Below are 19304 nucleotides of genomic sequence, written 5' to 3' on the forward strand. Positions count from 1 at the left end.
AGCTGAGCTTAGGCCTATATTTAAAGATTTCTGCACATTGAAACCTTGAATGACAGCTCCACCTTCTAATTGAAAACACATAATAACAATATTAGTAATAATAATAATAATAATAATAATAATAACAATAATAATCTTCATTCAGGGGTGGAAAAATTCAAATATCTTGGAGCAACAGTAACAAATATAAATGACACTCGGGTGGAAATTAAACGCAGAATAAATATGGGAAATGCGTGTTATTATTCGGTTGAGAAGCTTTTATCATCTAGTCTGCTGTCAAAAAATCTGAGTTAGAATTTATAAAACAGTTACATTACCGGTTGTTCTGTATGGTTGTGAAACTTGGACTCTCATTCTGAGAGAGGAACATAGGTTAAGAGTGTTCGAGAATATGGTGCTTAGGAAATTATTTGGAGCTAAGAGGGATGAAATTACAGGAGAATGGAGAAAGTTACACAACGCAGAAGTGCACGCATTGTATTCTTCACCTGGCATAATTAGGAACATTAAATCCAGACGTTTGCGATGGGCAGGACATGTAGCACGTATGGGCGAATCCGGAAATGCATATAGAGTGTTAGTTGGGAGACCGGAGGGAAAAAGACCTTTGGGGAGGCCGAGACGTAGATGGGAAGATAATATTAAAATGGATTTGAGGGAGGTGGGATATGATTATGGAGACTGGATTAATCTTGCACAGGATAGGGATCGATGGCGGGCTTATGTGAGGGCGGCAATGAACCTTCGGGTTTCTTAAAAGCCATTTGTAAGTAAGTAATCTTCATTATCATCATTCTTGACGCGACAGCTTATAGAGGATCAGGACCGACGATATGTGCCTCACATCCACATGCCTCAGCGTAGGTGAACAATCATTCAACCAGTAGGGAGGTATCGTATGATTAGCACTGTCGTGATGGGATTATAGCAGCCGTGGCGAAAACGTGATCGTGCGCCGAGCCGCTGTGTAATCTGCAACATGCATAGCACCTATGGAGGGAGGCGGACACTCGACTTATTAACGGATTTTCATTTTCCTTACATCAAGCACTTAAATATAATTTTATAGAGTATAAGGTTACAAACTAATGTTTAGTACGTGTAACGGAGAAAGAAATGAACAAGAAAACATAGGACACATTATCACAGCTTAAAATTAACTGTCTTCAGAATGTCTCTGCGACAGAGTTTCAAAATCAGGAATTATGTCACTTACTGCCAGTCGTAGTTGATTACGAAGGTATTTGTCTGTCAGTCGTGATCTAAATTTGGGTTTTATTATTTTCATTGTTGAAAATAATTTTTCACAAACGTAAGTTGTAGCGAATTTGGCTTCAACGGAGCAAGCGAAAGAACGAAGCTTCGGACATTTATTTTTTGGCAGAGATTTGAAAAGTTCAACATTTGTCAAATCCTTACATCTAGCTTTCATTTAACATCATATTGTAAATCTGTGAGCTAACCGCATTATTCGTACATCTGCTGAAAAGGATCGACGTTCAGAGATAATAATAATAATAATAATAATAATAATAATAACAACAACAACAATAATAACAACAACAACAATAATAACAATAACAATAATAACACTTAACCTTTTAATGTTTCATGAGTTACATGTAGTATAATGCCGTTTTATGTTATACAACCGTTTTCCTCGTAATACTTGTGAACAAATCATACATTTAATATTCTCATCATATTGGCAGCAAAAAATGCGTCCTCTCATCCTATTCGAAACTTCCGTTTTTCTAGCGGTACATGATTTCGAGAGAGACATTGCGACGATACGCCACTCGCAGGTCAGAGACAAATACAAATGGAACGGAGTTTGACTCCAGTGAGAGGAGGGTGGGGGTTGGAGGGGATAGGAAGCAAGACAAATGCATAGCTATCATTGCGAGCCACAATGTGCTCGTGAGTCACATTTTCGCCAGGGCTGGATTATAGTAAAGGAGGACGACTGCGCATGCATCGAGACGGCAGCAGAGGCGCGTGAAGTCGCCTTGATTAAAAACAGCAGTTGGGCCACTTAAAGCCCTAACCTGAGAAAGATGAATCCAATCCCTACCGTCATATCCCTCCTTCCTGAGATCCATTATAATATTATCCTCCCATCTAAGCTTTGGTCTCCCGAAAGGTCTTTTTCCTTCAAATCTTCTAATTAACACTCTGTATGCTTTTCTAGATTCACATTATTATTATTATTATTATTATTATTATTATTATTATTATTATTATTATTATTATTATTATTATTATTAAAATTCTGGTATTTTAGGTTAATCTAACGACATGGTGTGGGCTTTCCACTGTAAATACCTAGATTTAGTCTCACGAAGTTAAAGTACAATTGTGGGGTCAGCGCAACAGTGGTCTATGCCACTTTCTTAATGTAGAAAGAGCAAGTTAAATTTTTATATATAAGTAATATTTTTTAGAGAAACAATTACATGCTTCCTAACAAGCTATATAATGGTTGACCGGTCTATTCCACTTCGTAGGAAGATAGTTGACGTTAAAATCAACGGAATACTTAATATTTAATTTGTCGCATTGAGGAGGGTTAGACCTCTGTTGCGCTGACCCCCATCAATTTATTGTGCACAAGAGCGATGTTTGCTAGATTTTCTCGGGATACTTGTATTTTCTTATCTTCATTAGACTATTTCTGCACATTTCATGATCACTTTTATAACAGATACAGAAAGCAACAGAATAATACTGCAACATACATTTTTTCATGACAATGTTCTAAATATATTATTCTTCCTTTATGCTTTTAAAATTGTTTGAAATCCTTACAGCCAACCCTCGTCCTCAAACCTTCACCATCAAACAATTGTGGTGAACTATGTGTGAAAAACAACGGAGAACCCTTTGTTTTTATTGTGCTTAAGTGCTTAAGTTTAAAACATTTGGAACTATAAACTTTGCACTACAGACCGATTTCGCAGTAAAAGGTTCAACCACTTCAACACAATGAACAGGTCTCAAAAATGGATACATAATAGGCACAGTGTTAAGAGTGTTTAAACTTTAGTGGCACCCAGAAAAGACAAAGTGTATGATTATGTCACGTGACCAGAATATTGTACGAAATGGAAATATAAACATTGGAGGTTTATCCTTCGAAGAGGTGGAAAAATTCAAATATCTCGGAGCAACAGTAAAACATATAAATGACACTAGGAAGGAAATTAAACGCAGAATAAATATGGGAAATACGTGTTATTATTCGGTTGAGAAGCTTTTGTCATCTAGTCTGGTGTGAAAAAATCTGAAAGTTAGAATTTATAAAATAGTTATATTACCGGTTGTTCTTTATGGTTGTGAAACTTGGACTCTCACTTTGAGAGAGGAACATAGGTTAAAGGTGTTTGGGAATAAGATTCTTAGGAAAATATCTGGAGCTAAAAGGGATGAAATTACAGGAGAATGGAGAAAGTTACACAACGCAGAACTGCACGCATTGTATTCTTCACCTGACATAATTAGGAACATTAGATCCAGACGTTTGAGATGGGAAGGGCAGCTAGCACGTATGGGCGAATCCAGAAATGCATATAGAGTGTTAGTTGGGAGGCCGGAGGGAATAAGACCTTTGGGGAGGCCGAGACGTAGATAGGAGGATAATATTAAAATGGATTTGAGGGAGGTGGGATATGATGATAGAGACTGGGTTAATCTTGCACAGGATAGGGACCGATAGCGGGCTTATGTGAGGGCGGCAATGAACCTGTGGGTTCCTTAAAAGCCATTTGTAAGTAAGTAAGTAAATAAGTAAGGCACTCATGAACTAGAACTGAGGGGTGACAATGAGGCTGAAGAATTAGCCAAACTTGGTAATTATTTGAACTTATCTTTACTCGTTAATTCACATGATGACCAAATATTTCAGTTTGTATATACTCATGCCCTACACAGAATGACTTGCTACATTGTGGGTAGCCTCTGAGGTACAGTGTACATTGAGGAATTGAAAAGAGACAGCATTGCTTTTGATTTTATTGCTGTTCAGGCTGATGAAACAACCGACATTACCTGCGGATGCAATTTATTACTTTTCTCTGCATTGAAAGCTATAAACATGTTGAACGTCTTCCTTCTTCCGGAAAGGTATATGATCTCACAATCAATGGTCTCTACTTAAAGCATATGATGGCACTCCGGAAATGAATAGTGGTGTTCAGACTGTGTTTTGTATGATACATTTTCGGATACTAAGTACCTAGATTGCTGCGCTGAGCAACTCAATTTGGATACAGAATTGCTTGTTCCAGAAATATAAAAGCAGTCAACTTACTTTATTTAAATATCATTGGCTTCAGAACATTGTTCCAGTAGCGGCTGGTGGTCAAAATAATGAGTGTGCTACAATCTCTATATCGGCCTACTGTACACTAGAGGATGGTGGTCAAAATAATGAGTGTGCTACAATCTCTATATCGGCCTACTGTACAGTAGCGGCTGGTGGTCAAAATAATGAGTGTGCTACAATCTCTATATCGGCCTACTGTACAGTAGAGGCTGGTGATCAAAATAATGTGCTACAATCTCTATATCGGTCTACTGTACAGTAGAGGCTGGTGGTCAAAATAATGAGTGTGCTACAATCTCTATATCGGCCTACTGTACAGTAGAGGCTGGTGGTCAAAATAATGAGTGTGCTACAATCTCTATATCGGCCTACTTTATACACTTATATGTATTTATCTTAATTTGAGTCTCGCCTACTGACAAAATATGAAGTCTATACAACGTTCCGTCTTACTGAAGAACTTGTCATTTACCCTGGTGTTAAACCCTCCATATTGGACATCATACTCCTTTCTATTGACAGTATTGCAAGAGCAGTGAGACGATCCTGGGACATAGTGTTCCTTAAAAACGTTTTTATGCGTTTCAAGCAAGAAAAACATCTTTCTGGCTCAGCAGTGGTCATTGGTGTTATAACCAAAGTATTTAAAAACTTCGTTACTTCACAGAATGGATCCTGTAAATTGTTGGAGACTATGTATTGTAACAATTAAACTGCCATCTATATTTCGGAAGTCGGGTCTTCCGTGTAGAACTCAAAGTTGTGTCTGTAGCACTCTTTTGTTCAGTATAGTATAGCTGTTGGTTGGCATCAACTTCAACAGGTAGATGGCAGCAGTAGTCGGTCGTAGCGCGCTGATTTTGGTGCCAAACGGAAGATTTCGTCTATATCGGTCGATTTAAGCTACACGCGTTCACAAAAAACCCACGACCGTGTCCCCGACACAGCCACATCTCGATTTTGTTCTTAATTTTTTGTGGCACAAATGAAGCATGTTGACATTTTGTACTTGAGATGCAGTGACTGTATGTAATGCATTGCAAAATTTTGACTCGGTTATGCCTGAAACACGAGGCAACAATGATAATTATGTCCATTTTTCTGGAACTGAAACACCCTCCGGATGACAGCATTTGATATAGTCATAGAAACACGCTGTAGGCACCTTCCAGAGAAAATTTCACATATATTTAATCACTAATAAATGTTAATAAAATATAATTATGTTTTCCTACCCTAGGAAGGAGTTCATACTGTTCAGAAGTAAACTTAAACACTTCTGTCGAAGAGATGTGCGACATCGTTATGAAACAACCTTGACATTTTTGCAATAATTAATCCCGGAGTTGCCCGATTCCCTCCCAAATGCGTAGCCCTATTCCCTCCCGAATGAAGGTAGGCCTACAGGTCTATTCCCTCCCATCTGAAATCAACTTCGCGGAGGTTATGGGTCAATTCCTTCCCTCCCGTCTGAAATGTAAACCACTTCCCGTCCCACTTACAGACAACGGACTGTCATAAGTTCAAATTAATGTTCCTTATACATATACCTATGAACTTGCACTTATAATGTTGTTAAAATTATATTTCCTTTGCCTGTAAAATTAAAACAGAAATAGCATTACCTTGCAGAAGTTAACTTGCTGATATTGATAAAGTAAGATAGAATACAAAACATGTTTATATATTTCGATATCCATGTAGCATCAAATAAATACATTTGGCATATTGCGTCAGATGACTGTAGACACATACCCCACCTTTATCAAAATTATTTTGTTGATGAGTAGAGCTAGGATTCATATGTAGTAAAAGCTAATGTTTTTAGTCAGTATAGTTTATAAACATGCAAGCCATGCCCCCCACTCCTTATACTTGTCCTTCTTGTCATTCAGTACTTCCATTAGTTAGTGGTAATGTTTTAATCATCTTAACCACCACTTACAAAACAGCGGGGGGGGGGGGGTTTAAAGCAGCATTGTCTAGTCCTTGTGACTTTTCTTGCATTTCGAGTCTTGTCAACCAGGCTTAAAACCTTCTTAACCGGCATCACATCGACTCAAGTATACTCGGCGTCATTCTTAACTCTTACTACATGTAGATCCTAGGTCTATTGATCCATTCTAGTGATTTCATTTTGGTGAGGAAAACTTGAGTACATTTCAGTATATCGTCGTTGTTCCTGCAATAACTCCTATGTGACATATTTATCGATTTTCAGATTTTTGCTCCATTAAATAACTTAAATAGTGATATACCGTATAGCAAATAATAAAATCTCCTATATGTAATTATTAGACTTCGTGGAATTGCCACAAGAATCGCAAGGTTTACTGCGCCCGCGGTATAGACTGTATGAAAAGAGGGCGTGCAACGTATGGAGTATGCCTCTGATGTAAACACTGAGCAGTATACTGCGGTTACAATAAAACCTGTATCCTGCATTCAAGAAATATAATGAAATGATCATTGAAGTAGGAAATGTCTAAACATGTAAATACACAATTATTTTGTAGTGAGATATATTAACTCTTAAAATTTAATGTAATATATTCACATCGTCCTTGAATATGTGAATTGCAGTGAAGAGTTACGTACATTTTGAACGACTGCAAAGTGAAATTAATAAATTGTTATTTTGGATAACGGTTTGTTATACTTTATCCATTATATTAAGGGCTTCTGAGAGTTGTAGTTTAGACGATTCTAACAGGATGATGCTTTTGGACACGATACGATTTTAAAATTAGTATCAATCAACAGAATATCTTCCAATAGCTGTTCAGAAGGCAATGATTTTACAGCTGCAACGTCGGAACTGTCTGTGCTATCCAATGCATCAATTACCTCCATTATTTTGCCGTAATGTTCTGCATAATAATTAACAGCATCCAACTACGTTCCCCACCGTGTCAAGACTGGCTGCGGGGGTAAGGGTATTCCAGGGGCAATTATTTGCAACAGCAACATTCTCAGTGTAGTAAGTTTGATTGAATTCTTGTATGCACTGAACAAATGTTAAGCTTTAACTATTCTAACCACAGTAATGCAAAAACAAGTGCTTACTTATGTATACATTAGCTGTAGCTGCTCTATCTATTTGGACCGGTCACAACTCTTAACATGAACTGCTTATACTACGAGACCGGGCGGTCGCTCACCTCTTCTATACTACCGTACATCGGCAACCTGACTGCATGCTGCGTGTGACATTTCAACGAAGTCTAGTAATTATATTTCTTCGTTTCGAAAATGTAAGACTTCACAGTCCCCTATGTACGGCTGCCATAGGATGAATAATTTTTTTTTCTTCCTACTGAAAATTGTTATATTTTTCACTTAGGAGTTGTCGCAGGAACAACGACGATAGGCTATGACATAAAATTCAATAATATGTTGCTTAGCACATGATGGTAAAATGTATTAACCTTTGACCTGATCCACCAACAGTAAAGATCACTATGCCGCCACTGGCTGATAATGAAGAAATTGTAAAGCAAAAACGGTAGGAGAAACTGAAATAAGTACTAAGGGCAGATATGCGTAGTCACTTGGTCGGTAATGGAATACTGGTTCTTCGTGTCGTGACTTAGCTACGGCCGAGTCTCAGAAAATAATAAAATTGCCTTCACATTGTTACGTAACAACAGTTCCAGTGTCATTCTCTCTGGTTACGCAGTTAATGCGTTCAACGTACGTTGTGAACTCGAGTTGAGATATCGGGCAACAGACGACAATGCAAGAGTGTCTATCTCCTTCCTCAAATGCCACTTTTTACTCATGAAGTTTCTTGAAAACACTTCGTCACAGCCAATGTGTGTCTCCCATATCGATATTTTCTGGAAGGAAAGCTACTCCAACGGTCGGTCGCTGCATTTTTAGACAGTGTGCGGTGGGTGGATGCTTACAGCTTTCTCCGCCACATTTACATAACTCGTCGCCATGTGTTGTTCTAGGTGAAGGTTAGGTTCAGTGTTAATGTGGGAAAGTTGTGGTACGCGTGCAGGTATTTCCTGACGAGCGTTCCAACACGTTCACAAGCCGTTATGACTAACGCGTCACGCTCAGTCTACCCTTCTAAACATTTCTTATTTCGTTCCGGTAAAAGTAATCACAGTCGTGAAGGTGTTGCTCGCCTTACGAATACGTTGATGAAGCATTTATTTATATTAATAACTAATTTTATAAATGAGGCTCATAATTGTGTAGGCTACATGTAACCGTCACTTCCTGCAAGCGATGTCACTGTTGACATCAGAGTACAACGAGGACAAACGTTTGCATTCTTTCCATCTCGTCTTTAATCATAGAACACCGGTCTTCGGTTCGAATCCTTGTGTTTATTGTCACCGAAATCTTTTGTATGGTATTCTGGCGTCATGTTAACCCAGATTACAAGAATCCCGCTCTACTTCTAGAAATGTGTCAGGTATAGAGAAATTGAAAATACATATTTAACCGAAAGCTGTTAGAGGATGCAACGATAGAGTTACCATACGTCCTGAAAAATCGGAATTGTCGCGATAGTATTAAAAAAAGTCCGCCCGAAATTGAAGAAACAGTAAAAATCTTGATTGTGTGGAAATGGAAAATTTTGGTAAGAAAAGTATATCTTCGATTTCTTCTTCGAGAATGAACAATGTGTACTTTCAGAACAAAAGAACTGTTTGATCCAACAAAATTGCTGATAACATGAAAAACATATATTCTACACTGTAGTTTATGATTAAGTATATAAAAAATATGGTTTAGGCCTATTTAACGACGTTCGCAACTGCAGAGGTTATATCAGCGTCGCCGGTGTGCCGGAATTTTGCGCCGCAGGAGTTCTTTTATATGCCAGTAAATCTACTGACATGAGCCTGTCGCATTTAAACACACTTAATGCCATCGACCTGAGCCGAGATCGAACCCGCAACCTCAAGCATAGAAGGCCAGCGCTATACCTATTACGCTACCAAGGCCGACTGATTAAATAGATTATGAAAGCTAAGTCCCATTGGTACATCACATAAGTATGAATAGCTTAAAATGTCTGAAGTATCAAATACTTGAGTTTTCCATATTATAAAAGTTTCTGCAGGCGCTTGTATATTAATGTCCAATTACAAAGTGAGAGATTCATAGCATCCCTATAATTACGTGAAATGTCTATGTCGTCGGTTGTGTGTTATTGTGATATTTAGGCCCAATTGTATAAAACTCCCTGACTAAAGATCAACTCTGATCGAAGATCGAAAAGTGAACCGAGTTCAGACACTTCTTCTATTGTATAAAACTGTTCTGCAATCAAATTACCTTGGTTCAAATGCAATCTAAGTTCACGTGAAAAGGATTTGGCAACATCGCATAAACAGGTGAAATACGTGATGCGCGGACAGGTTTGTTCAGTGTTGCCAATCTAGCGACTTTAACTCTTTTTCAACAACAATTTCTTTTAACTTTTATATTGCTTAAATATGGATTTAGTGACCTTTTTAGCACCCCATAGTGAAAAATTTTAATCTTTCTTTGTTCATAATGAGAAATCTAGCGACTTTACAACTACTTTTTGGTGACTTTCCGTACACTCTGTTGGAGACACTGGTTTTTTTTTTTTTTGCAATGTAAATAATGGCGGACAATAAGAAGAAGGTTGACTGTTCTCCAAGTTGTTATCATGTTATGGTGTTTGATACTGCTAAACATAATAAAGCTTTATAAAACGACAATTTTCGTTTAGTAATACAGTTAATTGAACATTTATGAATGTACCTATCATATCCATTAATAATTAATGGTTGTTATAAACATAATATAATTATAGGTTATGTTATTTGATACTGCTGAACACGATAGAGCCTTACAAAATATAAGAATGTCTGTGTATTAAGGCAAGAAATTGAAAGAAATATATATAAATGTACCTATCATATCTATTAATATTAATAATAATGGATATTTTATTTGCACAATCTGTCACTCGTATATTTCAAACAGAAAAGAAATAACTGAACTTGGATCATCTAACTTAATCGGAGAAATTTCTTCAGTCAAAGTTGCCTTTAGTTTGAGACAAATTAATCTCAGATTACACTTTATACAACACAAAATTCCAAGTTCAGCTGAAACAAGGATCAATTTAACCTCTGATCTACGATTAAATGGTTTATACAATAGGGCCTTAGATTTTTAAGAAATGAAATACTGAGTCTGATATACAGGCTGGAAAGGAGCCTATTACGTTGATTGACAGAGGTAGCAGATGAAGTCAATACGAACAAGTTTTGTCAAATAATAATAACAATAATAATAATAATAATAATAATAATAATAATAATAATAATAATAATAATAATAATAATAATGGTTTATTTAACCTGGCAGAGTTGAGGCCGTACGGCCTTCTCTAACACTCAACCAGGACTAAGTTTTTTGAACGTCCAATATTTTTGAGGACAAGAAATGTAACGTATTGCAACACTGCAAAAATAGCAGTGCTCCTTGAGGCCATTGCTCCGCAGTGAGGGTGAGTGTAACTCCAATCATTCACTCCGCAAGACTTGCGAGAGGAGATTGTAAACAAAAACGTCTCTTCAGATACGATTCGATCAAATTACTGTTCATCAAAACATAAAGTATTCAATTAATTAATTGCGAAAATTGTTTGGTTTTTAATATTCTTTATTACACTACAACCTCTTTAACTCTAAATTTAATACCATGAAACTTACTTAATATTCACAGTATCTGTTGATTTCTTGGCTTTTTACGTAATTACAAAATAGTAAAGAATGTAGGTCTACATTGCTATAAAACAAAACTATTTCCATTAAAAGATTCCTCAAAATAACATTATTACGAACACACATTTGTTTAACTCAATCTCCATGTAAGTTTTTATTAAAGATAGGAATTTATACCACAACATGAGGTTATTAGGTTAGCTGTGCTTAGACTGTCGTTACGTCATTCATTCCGGTTACAACTGAAATGTGTTTTGTATCGCAGCAATAGAATGGGGAGGTTTCTCGTGCGTACAACGAACACTCTATGCATACCTAACCTTGTAGTCTCTGTGGGTAAATTCTATCTTTAGTTATTATATATGAAGAGATTAAAAATAAATTAATTTAGAAAATAAATTAAGTTAACAGTAATGTCAACTAATGTGTTAAGTGTTACGTATGTACAGTAATTAGATCCAAAGGTACTACGCGACCGTTTTGTTTGGTGGCGCTACGATTCCCTTCACAACACAGGCCGTGTTGTAAAGTCCGCATCGGATGCAAAATGAAGCACATGCTGAACTGCGCTCTTGTTCATTATTATTAACACGCTTTATATGTTATATGTTCGTATACAGAGTGTTTAAAAAATACGGGGCATAATTTCAGGTATGTATTTCCCACATGTAGACAATCAAAATAGTTCATTACAACATGTGTTCGGAAATGCTTCATTTCCGAGTTATGGCCTTCACAACATTGAAATTCACCGGAACGTTTTTCTTTCCGCAGGTCGTTGTCATTACAGAAGATGTTCAAAATGTCCACCTCCTGCTTGAATACAGACCTCACATCGATGTCTCATTGACCTGCGAACACGATCCCAAACACCAGGAGTATTGCGTATGTCCTCAGAACATGCCACAATTCGATTCCGAAGGTATTCCAAATCAGGCACCGGAGACGAATAAACCAATGATTTTAAGTGGCCCCACAAGTAGAAATCGAGAGGATTCAGATCAGGTGAGCGTGGAGGCCAAGTAATTGGGCCACCTCTACCTACCCATCGATCAGGAAACCTTCGATCCAAGTACCGGCGAGCCGTACGACTGAAGTGTGCAGGAGCGCCATCATGCAAGAAGTGAATGTGTTGACGATTGATCAGTGGAGTGTCTTCTAAAACATGAGGTACGGTTCCGGTGAATTTCAATGTTGTGAAGGCCATAACTCGGAAATAAAGCATTTCCGAACACATGTTGTAATGAACTATTTTGATTGTCTACATGTGGGAAATACATACCTGAAATTATGCCCCGTATTTTTGAAACACCCAGTATATAGTTAATTTTATTGTTTAGTTTTATTTTACCGTATGCTTACACATATATGAATCTATTCAGAAAACACACAACATCGGTGTTCGTAAAGGAGGGAACATGAATCGAAAGTAGCGTAATCTAAAGTAGGTAGCCCACTGTATTTTATACAATATTTCATTTGATACACATTTGTTACCTTACCATTTTAAAGTGGCCGGACTCCGGGCATCATATATGAGGAAAGCACCCGGTATAAAACCATCAATGGGCTACTATAACTCGTTGACCTGAACTGCTATTTGTATAAACTCTTGACAAGTTTACGTCTTGCCAACATTTGTGGACAGTGTAATGGGTATGGAACCATATTTCGTCCAGGTAAATAACGGGATACTATATCAGAGCGTTCTATTATATATTACCTTTTATTTTTACACTTTTTTTAATGCAAACCCTATGGATAGCATGAGTTTTCGTAAAGTTTCTTTGCACCCTTTAAAACCTATCTCTCTCTTACAAAATATATGCGACTTTCCTAATGTTGGAAGCTCTTTGTAGAGACTATAATATTTATGAATTTCTCTTCTTATGGTACATTTATCCATGTCGTCTAATTCAACGTTATTTGCAGGAGGTCGACTAACTTTGTTTGGTGTCGATATTTCTACACTCTTGTTCTCACATTTTTTACCTTCCTTTCTAATCTACTAATTGTTTCCTTATATAGCTGCAGCACACCCTGTTGTCTTCGACAGAGGTAGGAATAAACCCTTGTATTTTCTTCATCACAAAACTTTATGACATTATAAATAACGCTCCGTGCTTGGGTATGAAACACACATCTTCCTACATGCGGCATTGCGACCAGATTGAAACGCTAGGCATTGGATGTGACGACACTCCAGCAGTGAACATACGCAGCGAGCACGGAGTTCCTCATTCTGCCACGACGGGTCCCGCCTTGGTCGCGTAGTATCTGGTGAGACGTTTTTGTTTACATTCTCCTTTCGAAAGTTTTGCAGAGTGGATAATTGAAGTTACACTCATCCCTATTGTGAAGCAATGACCTGAAGGAGCAAGCTACTTTGAGTGTTGCAACATGTTACATTTCGTATTCTGGACAAAACTTGTTCGAATTGACTTCATCTATTACATCCTGTGAATTAGTGTAATACATTCTCTTCCACCCTGTATATTTCATCAAAACAGTGCTTGTGATTGAAGTTACAATTTCCTCCATTAGACCGAAGACTCTTTCACATTTCACTCAGGATATTACCATTGTAACCCAACATAAAATATGACTACATGATTTATTTTCAACATTTCTAATGCATTATGGTGTCTACCATATTTCCAGCACGCTACTGGATTTTCGATCTCAGTACATAAACGACAAGGCTAGGTAGAATGTCCACATTACATATAATTCAATCCGCCATTGTTGAAAGGCATACAATAAATAGCCATATGTCCGTATGTGGTAGGGACAGCTTGTATTTTTAAGACTCGTGTCTGTGTCTATATCGTACAAGTAAAAAGTGTCGAAATGTTCGCATTTTCTGATTCGAACTCGGAAGATTATTAATTAGATGCTGCACTGCAGCCTTCAAGAGATGGTACCTACTACATAGTCACCAACGGTACATTTTTAAATTAGGTTATCTAGCGTCTGATGAAATGAAGGTGATGATGCTAAAGAAATGAGTCCAGGATTCAGCGCCGAAAGTTACCCATTATTTGCTCTTAATGGGTTGAGGTAAAAAACCAACCAGGCAACGTATCCTAATGAGTAGACAGTGGATGCGGGATGACTTATCGTTGAATGTAGGTGCACATTTACTATATGTTACATTTCTTTCATTCAGACCATTGACTCAACAGGTTTTAAACGTAAACAGACGACGTCAACATGCTACTGTATCTCCGTACAGACAGAACGAAAAGAAGAATAACGTACTGTAGTACATACCTTGCAAGTTCAGTCTTCGTCATCATTTATGCAATTACCAGCGTTGCAATAAACGACGATATATTCTCGTAAGTTGTCGAAGCTGAATCGTCTTCGCCTGTCGCTTAAACAGTTTTTGTATCGAGAGAATTTCTGAAGAAAACCTCTAAAATGGGGATCACTCAATTTCTTTAGAGGAATATTTGCACTGAGCATCATGTTGCACGTGTCGTTTAGACCCGCACAATTAAATGATGATGATGATGATGATGATGATGATGATGATGATGATGATGATGATGTAGATGGTTCCTCAGATTTCATTTGAACGCATTTCCTGTGGGATGTACTGTTGCAATGTTTCTCTATAGCCTGAGCTGTTCTGGTTTTTATTACAATTTTACATACATTACACACGATATTGTCCTTGTTAATACATAAAATGTCACTCTCATACTTCTTAATTGCATTTCGTATCTCTGAGCGAATTTAACGTTTTGCCTTCTACATTATGAATGGATCAGCACAAAACTATTCAACGCGTACTAAATACTTGAGCAGGATAACACAACTGCACACATTGCGTTGCAATATTACTATGAACGGACCGGGGTTCCTTCGTTATGTACGCTGCTGTACTCGCCAGGTACGCAAAAGACAAACGACGCGGCACGTGCCATATACTCTGATACGAAACAACTTCACTTTTCCTTAAGTCATCCCGCATATACTGTTTGCTAAAGAGGATTTGAACCCGGGCCCGCTCGTTTCACGGTCAGATATGCTAGCCGCTATCCCACGACTTTGATTTTAAAACCAAATATGTCACAGACCAAACTACTTCACTCCTAAATTATGAAGCTTATTCAACCCTCAAACAACCAAGCAGAAACTGGCAGTAGATCTGAAGATTAAAGAAAAGGAGAGGATTTCAAAGAAAATGTTAGGTTGAGATTATGAGTTACACTGGGATGGTGTCAAGAAATCAGCTTCTTTAATGCAAATAATATCCCAAATTTTTGGGAAAGAATAGATGTCTGAATTTTGTATTCAGAATTGCACTGTCATTTCTTTAATATTGTGATAACCGAATAAAACCGTTCTATTATGTTAAGGCGATGCGCAATTGAATATAGTCGAATTTTGACAAATGTGACCATTTCTTCATTTACGCGCTAAAAATTTAAGTTTTCATGAAAACTTGATCTCGATATCTTAAATGTAAGTATTGGTATAATTTTATATTATTGGCAGAAGTTGTGTTAATGCGTGAGTTATGTGCAATCAAAACTTCAAATTCTATTATCTATTAAAAAAAAAAAAAAGAACTACGTTTTCAACAAGTATTCGCTTTATTTCTGAGTGCTTACAGCTAGATTAATGAACAGGGCTGGCGGTTTCGGAACCTTAACAAAAACAAAACGAGTTATATGCACATAGAGAAGTGATTCATGTTTACACTCGTCATAATACAACCACCGATTACAGTGATTGTAAGGCGGCAATGTTGTATGAAGGTACCGGAAGTTCAGTTGTTTTGTGCATACAGCGGAAACAATATGCTCCAACGAATAAATATTAAGTGAAATATTGTGAAGGAACTGGTTAGTAAGCAATTCAGAGCAGAGTTTGTCATTCAGTTACAAGAGGACGAAAACGCAAATATATAGGCCCATTGTGATACTAAGATATACAGGCTGTAACAAAAAGGTATGTCAAAACTTTAGAGAAATATTTCTCACATGTAGAGGATGAAAATATGTTATAAAAACATGGGTCCGCAAACGCTTTATTTCCGTGTTAAGGCTGGTTCACAATAAACCGGGAACGGAAAGGACAACGAGAGTGAGAACAGAAATATTATTAAATAATGTATTTAAATGTGAGCATTCACAGTTACGTATTGTGAATGGTCACATTTAAATACATTTATTTTAACAACATTTCAGTTCTCGTTCTCGTTATCGCTTTCGTTCCCGGTTTATTGTGAACCAGCCTTTAAAGAGGGTTCCACTTAAGAAAATAGTATTGAACATATGGAGGCTGTTCCATCAATCATTTATAAGTATTTTTCTTGAGAACTGGGAATTCATTAATTTCATTTAATTCATATAACACAGTTTCATTGGGAACTATAACGATTTCGATTGCTAAAATCGTGTTACACCTCTAAAATTACCATATATTTAATTTACGAATAACGGGGTAACACCTAAATTGATGGACTAGTCTTCGGCTCGCTTGCCGAACATATCCGCTGTAAAACTTACAGACAATTAGGGGTGGTACAGTTAAGTCTAAGATTTCACACTGTTAAAACACGTACAGTACAATGTCTGCGCTTATTTGAAGAGATACACAAAATTTAACTGTCAGCAAAACAAAGACATTAGGTATGTATCTTAGGTTCTTGTTTGATTATAGTGTGAAGTTAATAAGGGAAAAAGTGTGCTGCACGTAATTTTAATTTTGTATTATAAGCGCTTCGTAACATTTAATAACGGAAAACGTACTCCAAATAATGTTAAATTTGTATTATAAGCGCTTCTTAACATTAAATAACGGTAAAAGTGTGCTGTACATAATCTTAATGTTTTATTATAAACGCTCCGTAACATTTAATAACGGAAAACGTGTGCTGCAAATAATATTAAGTCTGTATTATAAGTACTTCTTAACCCAATAAAAATTCAAATACTTGGGGTGTACTATAAGCAGTAACATGAGCTGCTATCAAGAAGTCAAAAGAAGAATAGCAATGGCAAAGGAAACTTTTAATAGAAAAAGGACCTCTGAAGAAGGAACTAAGGAAGAGACTAGTGAAGCACTTTGTGTGAAGTGTAGCACTGTATGGGCAGAAACATGGACATTATGACGAAGTGAATAGAAGCATTTGAAATGTGGATATGGAGAAGGATGGAGCGTGTGAAATGGAAAGACAGAGTAAGAAACGAAGATGTATTGGAAAAAGTGGATGAAGAAAGAATGATGCTGAAACTGATCAGAAACAGAAAAAGAAATTGGTTGGGTCACTGGTTGAGAAGAAAGTGCCTTCTGAAGGATGGACTGGAAGGAATAGTGAACGGAGAAGAGTTCGGGCAGAAGAAGTTATCAGATGATAGAAGACATTAAGATATATGGATCGTATGAGGAGACAAAGAGGAAGGCAGAAAATAGGAGACTGCTGGATTTGCAGTGAAATACTTGCCCTTGGGCAGAACACTATGAATGAATGAATGAATGAATGAATGAATTATTATTATTATTATTATTATTATTATTATTATTATTATCTGTAATTGCAGTAACGTTTTAGGTCCCTAAAACTGTATTTTAATGCCTGCTTTCGATCATTATGGAGCCTAGTTGAGGTGTCAAAGTTGGTTAATGGCTTAAATTTCAGAAGTTTAGTTATATTTATTTTATTTTAGTAGGTTATTTTACGACGCTTTATCATCATCTCAGGTTATTTACCGTCTGAATGAGATGAAAGTGATAATGCCGGTGAAATGAGTCCGAAGTCCAACACCGAAAGTTACCCAGCATTTGCTCACATTAGGTTGAGGGAAAACCCCGGACAAACCTCAACCAGTAACTTGCACCGACCAGGAATCGAACCCGGGCCACCTGGTTTCGCGGCTAGACCCGCTAACCGTTACTCCACAGGTGTGGACGAAGTCTAATTATAATGTATATAAAATATAATTGATGTTTTTGCATTTATCATTGTGGCATTAATAGGTTTTTTATCATTTCAACGCACTCAACGTACCTTTCTTGTTTGATAAACTTGCTTGAACGCTGTATGTATTAGGAAGAGTGAGATAGAGATACTATACCTCACTCGTTCTACTAACGGAGGCATCTTGCGGCAACAGTGTACTAGCCAAGACCCGTAAGACCAATGTTTTTTTCTTAAGGTGAAATACTCTATTGAGCTCATTTTCTACAAGTAGTCCTCTCCGCGTTTACAAACAAGAGCTTGTAAATAAGAGCTTGTTTACAAACAACTTGTAATCTGACTGTAGTAATATTTACGTCTCGTCTAGTGGGCTCGTGACGTAATTCTTAGTTTCACCACCAGTGTTGATTTGCAAACTGTATTACAAAGGTCTTGCGACTCACTTCATTGCTTGACTACATACCATCAAGCACGTAATATCAAGCTGTTTGTGTTCGTTTCCAATGAATTTTCACAATGAACACGTATTGCCAGACGAGAATCCTATGGAAACTGTTCAGTTATGTCATCAACAAAGATTCTGTCAATGTTTGGGGGGGTATTGTTGGTGCCTTATTTTCTTCCACCCAGGCTGAACGGACGAACATACCAAGTGTTCGTAGAGAATACATTACCTGTTCTCTGGGAAGATGTGCCATTAGAAATACGACGAAACATATTGTACTTAATACACGATGGAGCTCCTGCTCATTTCAGTGTCAATGTGCGTTGGTTGCTAAATGAAAGGTTCCGTGACAGATGGATAGAGGGTGCTGGACCAATTCCTTGGCCTCCACGCTCTCCGGACCTAAACTCACTACACTTTTACTTAGGGGGGCATTTGAAAGTTCTTGTTTATGAAACCCCAGCGCAAGATGTATAGAGTCTTCGCGCCCGTATTGTGGAAGACTGCGAAACAATACGACATTCTCCAGGGATACATCAGCATCTCCAGGATGCAATGCGACGACGGGTTGATGCATGTATCTGTGTTAATGGAGAATATTTTGAACACTTCTTGTAACGCAGAGTTTCATGTGCTGTGTTCCTGTGTGTTTCTCATGTTATGTACGCAAACTTGTAGAAAATTGACTCTAACATGGAAATAAAGCGTTTCCGGACCCATTTTTATATAACATATTTTCAGCCTCAACATGTGAGAAATATTTCCTTACAGTTTTGACGTATCTTTTGTTACACTCTGTATATAACAAAAATATTGCATTAATGGAAAATAAGGATGCTGCAGGCATGCCTTGCTCATTACAAACAAAACCGG

The 19304-nt window shown here is 37.2% G+C and overlaps 1 protein-coding gene across 1 annotated transcript in view; it reads right to left on the bottom strand.

Annotated features, from left to right (window-relative positions):
- Positions 1–19304, bottom strand: part of LOC138710436 (uncharacterized) — a 391568-nt gene that overhangs the window by 221639 nt on the left and 150625 nt on the right. The gene's annotated exons all lie outside the window — the stretch shown is intronic.

This window comes from Periplaneta americana, chromosome 12 (genome assembly GCF_040183065.1).
Source record: "Periplaneta americana isolate PAMFEO1 chromosome 12, P.americana_PAMFEO1_priV1, whole genome shotgun sequence".
Taxonomy (NCBI): domain Eukaryota; kingdom Metazoa; phylum Arthropoda; class Insecta; order Blattodea; family Blattidae; genus Periplaneta; species Periplaneta americana.